Raw genomic sequence first — 6,772 nt, 5'->3', positions numbered from 1 at the left:
GTTCTACAGTATTAGTAAAAAGTTGATCAATACATGTGGATGATCTTGTTCCTGTAGTGTTTGTAAATACCCTGGTAGGTTGATTAATAATCTGAAAAAGTTTAGAGACACTGGTTACAGTGAGAAGCTTCCTCTTCAGTGTACAGCTTGATGAAAACCAGTCAATATTCAGGTCCCCAAGAAAGTAGACCTCTCTGTTTGTATCACATACACTATCAAGCATTTCACACATATTATTTAGATACTGACTGTTAGAACTTGGTGGCCTATAGCAACACCCCAAAAGAAAAGGCTTTAGATGTGCCAAGTGAACCTGCAACCACAACACTTCAATAACACTTGACATAAGATCTTCTTTAAGCATTACAGGGATTGGGCTCTGAATATATACAGCAACACCTCCCCCATAAGCAAGTCTGTGTCTTCTATAGATGTTATATACTTGTATTGCTACTGGTGTATCATCAAAGGAATTATCTAAGTGAGTCTCAGAAATGGCTAATATATGAATGTTATCTGATGTTAGCAAGTTATTGATTTCATTAACCTTATTTCTAAGGCTACGTACTGAATATTCATATGGGCTGTTTTCAACCCTTTCCTGGGTAGCTTATCAGAGATAGACATAATATGGAGTCCATTAATCAGTTGGTGTGTGTGTGTGTGTGTGCTGCGGGGTTGAAGCTACGAACCCATTCGGAGGGAGGGAGGGTGGACAATGAGCCTGTCATAGCGGATGTAAGCAATGAGTTTAAAAGTGTGTGGGTAAGGTGTATGTGTGTTTGTGTGTGTATGTGTGTGTGTGCGTATGTAGTGTGTGTGGGAGTGTCAAAGTAGTGTGTGAGTGAGTGTGTGTGTGTGTATACAGTATAGTCTAGTAAATGTACGTAGGGTCAGTGTAGATAGTTCAGGTATCATTTATTGGCTATTTAGCAGTCTGGCGGCTTGGTGGTAGAAACTGTCTCGGTGCCTGTTGGTCCGGCAGCCGATACTCCGGTACTATTTTCCGGACGGTACCAGAGTGAACAGTCTATGGCTTGGGGGTAGAAACTGTCTCGGTGCCTGTTGGTCCGACACCGTAGCTTGGGTGGCTGGAGGTCCTGGATCTCTATATCAGTTTATCAGACTAATTACTCTCATCCCTGAACAATGATGTGACAACATCATTTACTTTACGATTTCTGAGAGTGTTGTTTTTTTGTTTGCGTGCCATTATTGCTGGCTAGACTAGCCTAGACCATATTTAGAGGGAGATGGCAAAGACGTGTTCTGAATGGTCCGTCTGTATTTGTTCAGGCTTGCGATTGGATTGCAGATAGAATCTTATAACGCTAAGTTCAAATGGGTTGATGCAGATATAACTTTCTAGTTACAAATTCATTTAACTTAGATTTTTTTAAAGTACATTTTAACTTCAAAGACATATGAAGAACCATCTAAATATCAATTATATGTGACTAACTCATTCTTGACAAAAATGTCAGATAGAACCTTATAGTCCCAAGGTCTGGCGTTATTGATAACCAGAGTAACAAGTTGAATGGCGTGTTGTGTAGTTCCCGGCCAAGGCTTAGTCCATGTGTGGAACCTGACCACCAGGAGAGCTGACAGGGTTCTAGAAGGTCAATCTGGAGCCTCTGTCATCTGGCTCAACACTCTTCACTCCAGAGACACCCTCATCAGGTAACAAACTAACTACCTCTCTGACAATACCAGGCCTCAGGTCTTTTCACTATGTGGACATTGTTGAAGCAACAGGTGCCACATCAACTTAATTCTCTCTGATGAACCACCTGTAATCTCCTCATAGAGCAAGCCAGTATATTTATGTCTGTGCATTGTTTTGTCAGTCAGGGGCGGAACATGCAGGTGTGCCTGTAGGATCTGGCTGAGGGGCGCAGTGCTGTCAGACAGGCAGTATGGGGTTCTGTCACTGTTCCCTGCTAGAGACTGGGCCAGTGAGATGGCTGCTGGCCCACACTGGAGAAGGCATGGAGGAGGTGAGATGGAGGGATGTGTCATGACGTGGCCCTCTTTGGGTATAGCGTGCCTTCCTCCTCTCTCTCTCTCTCGCCTACACCCAGGCTGCTGTTATCTCAGGTCGTAAATTCCTTGAGGAGTTCTCTCCTCATGGCCAGAGTATAAGAGAGAGTGAGTTTTCATAGAGAGAACAAAGGAACTTCTTCCACCTCACAGAACTTGAGAACTGAACAATATTCATGTTCTGGAGAATGTATAAACGGTCGGTGAAGTAGCCAGCTACGAACTGGTTAGTTTTGTACAATTTTGTGAAACTCATGAGAGACAATACAGCCACATTACCATAACTCTGTTTATACAACTGAGTCTCAGTTGTGAGGCTTGCATCTAATTGTTGTATAAAATGAATGAGTAAAGATGAAACTATTTGTGAAATTATGTAATGTGATTTTAAACTGTTTAATGAAGGAAACTCCAATTCCCTTTGGAATTTAACTAAATCATTGGCCCGCCCCATGAGCACAGACATTGATCTGGCGTCATGGGACAGCCCTTTCTGCTGTTACAAATATAACCCCCACCGGGAGGAATTCCCGTCAGACCAGCTTACCTCGATAACCACGAGAGGGCTAAGGTTTCAGACCAGTACCTCATCACGGAGGGAGTTAAGGTTTGAGTAGATTGCTGAATCTTTTAACCATACGTGGTTAAACTCTGAGACTATCGATCCGACAAAATAAGAGCTACTCTTCGATACTAATTACTAGTCTGCAGCTAGAAATTATGTACCCGTGAATGCGAGGACCGACAACCACCGAAACATCTATTCTATAACATCATTGCTGAATGTTACTCTGAACTATCCATTCTAACCACGGCAGAGAGAGAGAGGGCGGACAAACTCTCCAACAGAAACAAACCTTCCAACAGAGATCACGACGACACACTGAGCGTAAATATATAAATTGATTGTAATTATTCCCGAATGAGTGAGCGTTCATGTGCAAAGGATTAGCATTTCAATTGTTATAATTATCAACTTTGTAGTGTCTTTTATCTTTCGCGCCCTTCTGTCACTTTGTCTACAATGCCCGGTTTAGCCCACTAGGACACATCCACTATCATTTCCTTGTAACTATATCTACTGTTTGTTTGTTTCTGTGATTATTTAGTTAGTAAATAAATGATTTAAGACAATTGATGTATGGATGATTCATAGTGAAGACTGGGTTTGTGCAGATAACCAACAATTTACGACATTTGGAATGAGACTAACGTGAGGTAAAGAATAATTCATTAATTAGAAGACTAATTGATCAGATATTAAAATATCTGAAAGTTATATTTGGAAAATTATAACTTTGTAATCTGAATATGTTCCTTGGTGCCCCGACTTCCTAGTTAAATACATTTACATGATTAAGTTAGTTTAATCACATAATAATAATTACAGAGAATTTATTTGATAAAAATAAGTCTTCAGTTTAATGATGCCAAAGACACGACAGATGGGAGTGGGGGAGAGAGGGAGGGGAGGGGGTGAGAAATGAAGGGGATGGAGAGAGGTGAGAGAGGGAGGGGGTGGGAGAGGGAGGGGAGGAGGTGAAAGGGAGGGGAGGAGATGAGAGAGGGAGGGGGAGGCGGTAAGAGAGGGAGATGATGTCCTGGATATTTGCTGTTTGTTCATGAGTTACAGTGCAACTTTTGATAATACACCTGTGAACACATAACAATGTAGGTTCGTGGAAGTGCTGTATTTTGTCACTCATCTCCTCATGATCTGTCTGATAGAAACTTGTGAGTAGGCATGGTTTAGAGTGCATCAGCCAATGACAGACAAATTATTACACATTTCACCTTCCCCCTTGCTTTAATGTGTGTTTGTTAGGGTATGAGACAGTAGTGGAAAGCCATAGCCCAGTCCAGTCAGTGTGCAGTGAAGCAGGGCTGGGAGGCGACAGGCAGCTTTTCAGGCACCTTCATTGCCTCCAGATTCATGTTACTCACCCTGCTCTAATGAAGCCTCACATGAAAGCAACAGGCTAGTCACTCAATCCAGCCAAACGTGCCACCACTATAGAGACAGGCTGGACGAGGCAACGGGACGCCTTCAAGCCCAACACCCTCAATAATGCCATTGTGACTACACGCAGGTACACACACACACACACACACACACACACACACACACACACACACACACACACACACACACACACACACACACACACACACACACACACACACACACACACATTCTCTCTTATCACTGTCCCGTTCTCCTGTCCCCCCACTGGCTGCCCCACAGTCAGCCATGCCTTTCCCAGGGGATCCTAATCATAGATTTAGACCCATGCCTCCACACACACAGCCACAAAGCATGGTGTAGATCTGAGCCAGAGGGGGATTGAAAGGAAGGAGCAGCACCATCAATTTAGGAGGCAGGTAGGTTTAATGTTTATCCCTCGCTGCCAGCGGATTGCTGCCATTGCAAAAGCATTAATTAATAGAGTGGGTGTTTTATTTATGGATGGGCATAAGTGTGTGTGTGCCACACAACAACACTCCACCTGAGGCACAGCGAGAGAGAGACCTCTTTGTCTGGCTAGCAGCTCAGGGGTAAACATGGCACAGATGTGGCACCCCGATAAAATACAGATTGCTTCCTTAAACAGATGTTTGTTCTGATTGGCTGGTTAGATGGGATGTGTAATCTGATTGGTCCTTTAAACAGGATATTTAATCTGATTGGTTTGTTAAACAGGATGTTTATTCTCAGCCTTAATGAGGATGTATCTCTCTCTCTCTGGATCAGTCAGAGAGACTGAGTAGTGTAGCCATAGGGATCGGCTCTCTCATTAGATTGTGTATCTAGGTAGACTGAGTAGTGTAGCCATAGGGAAGTCAGACAGAGAGAGACTCTGAGTAGCTGTAGCTAATAGGGTCTCTCTCTCGCTCGCCCTTTCCCTCATGCTAACTAACGTTCTCTCTCCCTCTCTCCCTCACACTCTCTTCCTTTTCTCTTTCTTTCTCTCTCTCTGTCTCTCTCCCTCTCTCTCTAATGAGCTTTCATTAGACTGTGTGTATTTTATCAGAGTCAGTGCCGGTGTGTCTAGGTCAGGAAAACGACACTTGCGTCAGGAGGTCAGGTCTTATTAGGATTTATTACAGACTGTAGTACAGCTCTGTCTGCCTGATGGATCAGAGCCTAGTAGTGGTTGAAAGTAGTAAGACGTAAGCCCATAAAGTGTAAAGCTGTTATGTCCTCCCATTGTGTTTTACTACATACGTTTTCTTGTAGTTTCCTGTTGTGCACTGAAACGAGGGATTCAAGTTTGAACTTGATTAATGAAAATAAAAGACACAAAAAAAATGACTGGCACCCGGCCTAAAGTTTGCCTTGCCTCTGTTCTTCACTGTTGGTTGCAAGAACGATGCCCAGCTGTAGCTTATTTTTTTCTATTTTTTTATTTAACTTTTATTTAACTAGGCAAGTCAGTTAAGAACAAGTTCTTATTTACAATGATGGACTATCCCGGCCAAACCCAGACGATGCTTCGCCATTGTGCGCCGCCCGAAGGGACTCCCAATCACGGCCGGATGTGATACAGCCTGGAATCAAACCAGGGACTGTTGTGACGCCTCTTGCACTCAGATGCAGTGCCTTAGACCACTGCGCCACTAGGGAGGCTGTGATTGTGCGTTGTGTGTGACTGGGGTCTAGGGTGGAGTAGGCATTTATAGCCTAGGTGGGATAGTTAGTTATTTAGTTTGAATGTAATAACCGTTAAAAAATGTAAATCAGCTTTTTAGTGTTTGACTGTCCCTCTTCCTACAGGTGAAGATAATTGACCTGCCCAGCAAGAGCCCAGTCAGCTCCCTCATGCCACAAGCCAAGCTGGGGATGGATATGTGTATCAAGCTATGGCAGGTTAGGAGTAGCGAATACACTTTCCTATTCTCCCAGTAGCAAGTCACCGTGTGCATCCCAAAAGGCACACTATCCCCCATATAGTGCTTTACTTTTTTCTGGTCAAAAGTAGTGCACTATAAAGGGAATAGGGTGCCATTTGGGACACATTCTAGCTTACAGCAACCTGTATCTACAGTAAGCTAACAGTACTATCCTCACCTCACTGCATGGCACTGTAATGTTCAGTCAGTTCACTTTACGGCCATAAAATAAAAAAGTTGTAGTATTTTCCCTTCCTCTCTTTCTTCCTCCTAAATGTTTCTATTTTACTGGTTATAAACAGATTGTTCGAGAGCCCTCGACAAGACGCACACATAAAAGATATGTCAACAAATAATTGCGAAGACTCCTCTTGGCGCGATGATTTATAGCTATACGTTGTCCCGGGCCATTTTTCCAGCGCCTTTTTTGATTCAGGATGTTGAGTCCCAACACTGTAATTACAATGTGTGGAAGGGCTGGGGTTCAACAGAGATATATCAGCCACCCAACCAGCCCTCGCTCTACCCGCCAGCCAGCTGTGCATCGCATCTAAAGATCCCTCGCCCTCCTCCTCTGTTTTGTAAATACTGTCAAAAGTTTTATTCCCCCCCTATTAAAGAGACCTGTAATTATTTTCACAGTTAATTCATATCTTTTGCTTTGCGGTATTTCTGCTTATGCAAGACGTTTAATGAATTGCTGCTGGTTGGTTGACGACAGTTGGTGGTTTGGGTCTGCGTGGGGAGTTTAGTGTCAACATGAATCTATGTTTGTGTGTGTGTGTATGTGTGCATGCGTGTATGTTGACCCTGGGCGGTATGGGGTGGATCACCAGAC

The 6,772-nt window shown here is 43.4% G+C and overlaps 1 pseudogene; it reads left to right on the top strand.

Moving 5' to 3' along the window:
• The first annotated feature begins 1,161 nt into the window (after nucleotides 1–1,161).
• LOC139545831 (guanine nucleotide-binding protein subunit beta-like protein 1) lies at nucleotides 1,162–5,950 on the top strand (annotated as a pseudogene).
• The last annotated feature ends 822 nt before the right edge of the window (nucleotides 5,951–6,772 follow it).

This window comes from Salvelinus alpinus, chromosome 19, assembly GCF_045679555.1.
Source record: "Salvelinus alpinus chromosome 19, SLU_Salpinus.1, whole genome shotgun sequence".
Taxonomy (NCBI): Eukaryota; Metazoa; Chordata; class Actinopteri; order Salmoniformes; family Salmonidae; genus Salvelinus; species Salvelinus alpinus.
Note: the sequence above shows the minus strand (reverse complement) of the source record. Positions and strands in the feature narration are given on the sequence as shown.